This window comes from Onychomys torridus, unplaced genomic scaffold (genome assembly GCF_903995425.1).
Source record: "Onychomys torridus unplaced genomic scaffold, mOncTor1.1, whole genome shotgun sequence".
NCBI lineage: Eukaryota > Metazoa > Chordata > Mammalia > Rodentia > Cricetidae > Onychomys > Onychomys torridus.
In genome coordinates, this window is record NW_023411316.1 from 56,337 (window position 1) to 58,348 (window position 2,012).

Genomic DNA, 2,012 nt, shown 5'->3' on the forward strand with positions numbered 1-2,012 from the left:
GCCACTGCTGGCGATGGCCATCCACCAGCAGCACTGCTTTAACCAACATTTGGAGTTTATCCAACATTTGGAGTTTAACTAACAACAGGGACTTCAGAAAATGAGAAAAAAAAGCAGAAACTAGATCACAAACAAGATCATAGGTCTTTCTCCCATCAGAAAGATGGATGATTGCCAAATGGTTAAGGAATTTTATCCCTGAAATTCAGAGAAAGGTTTTGGCAAATAAATACTGATAAAGAGTAGTCTTCATGGAAAGTTGAATACTTAGAGAATAATGGAGCAAGGATAATGTCTTTATACACAGCCTTGTCAGCCAGCACATCTTCCTCAGGGGGCAGGTGAAAAAACACAACTGTATGTGGTGGTATTGTGTTCCCCAAAATATTGTGCACACTAATAAATTTATCTGGGGTCAGAGAACAGACAGCCACTAGATACAGAGCCAAAAATGGTGGCTAGAAAATGGGTCAGAGCAAGCCATAGCAGAAGCTGGGCCGTGGTGTTGCATGCCTTTTATCCCAGCACTTGGGAGGCAGAGCTAGGCATATCTCTGTGTGTTCAAGGATACAGCTAGCATGGAGACACATGCCTTTAGCAAGCCTTTAATCCCAGGGAGTGATGGCAGAAACGGAAAGATATATAAGGTGTGGAGACCAGAAACTAGAAGCATTTGTCTGGCTAAGCTTTTAGGCTTTGAGCAACATAGTTCAGCTCAGACCCATCTGGATGAAGACTCAGAAGCTCCCAGTGTGGGGAAACAGAATCAGCTGAGGAACTGGCGAGCTGAGGAAGCTGTGGCTTGTTCTACTTATCTGACCTTCCAGCATTCACTCCAAAAACTGGCCTCAGGTTTGATTTTATTAATAAGACTCTTTAAGATTCCTGATACAACTATATTATTCAAGGTTCTCTACATGATCAGTACTGGTAGAATGCATCTCTTCATGTATGTAGAAAACAGATTTAATTGAAAGTCTCAAAATCTGTGGTTCAGGTAATCCACTTTTTGCCTATCAGTGGAAAATTGAAGAGTCTGGTAGATGTTCACTTCATGAGGCTAGATATTTCAGCTGGCCCTCAGTATACACCAAAATACCAAGAAAGGAGGCTCTAATGTTGGTAAAGGAATGAAGTTGTAGCCAGTGCTAAGACAAGCAGGTAAAGAGACAGAGCATCCTCCTTCAATATAATTTATATATGTATTCTGCCTCCTGAGAAACAATCCAGATTAAAGGTGCATCTTAAACTTTGTTTCATTTTTTGGTGTTTTTAAAACAATGTTTATCTAAGTAGCTTGGGAACTAATTCTGTAGACCAGGCCAGCATCATACCAAGGAAATCCCAACTGTTTCTGCTTCCTGGGTGCTTTGGTTAAAGGTTTACACAGCCACTCAGTATCTGAAATTGGATTTCACCTCAAATGACCCAAATTAAAGATGTGTCTTTAATTTGAAAACATTAAAAAAAAATCCATCACAGGTATACCCAACTCTTCTTGTTTTAGTAAATTCCAGAAGTAGTCAGTTTTACTCCCAGAAATGACCACCACAGTAGGCATGAATGAAGAAATGACAAAAATTTCTTACCTGCAATATGCAGGGAAAGCATGCTTGCTGTGGATATTACTCTGTATAAATAAAGTGCTGATTGGCCAGTAGCCAGGCAGGAAGGATAGGGTAGGTGAGACAAGAAAGAAGAGGAAGCTAGGAACAGGTAGGCTGGGGACAGACACTGCCAGCCATCACCATGAGAAGCAACATGCAAAGACACTGGTAAGCCACAAGCCATGTGGCAAAGTATAGATTAACAGAAATGGGTTAATTTAAGATTGAAGAAGTAGATAACAAGAAGCCTGCCACGGCCATACTGTTTGTAAGCAACATAAGTTTCTGTGTGTTTACTTATTTGGGTCTGAGCGACTGTGGGACTGGCGGGTAAGAGAGATTTGTCCTGACTGGGCCAGGCAGGAAAACTCTAACTACACATGCTTTTCCTATATAAATTATGTG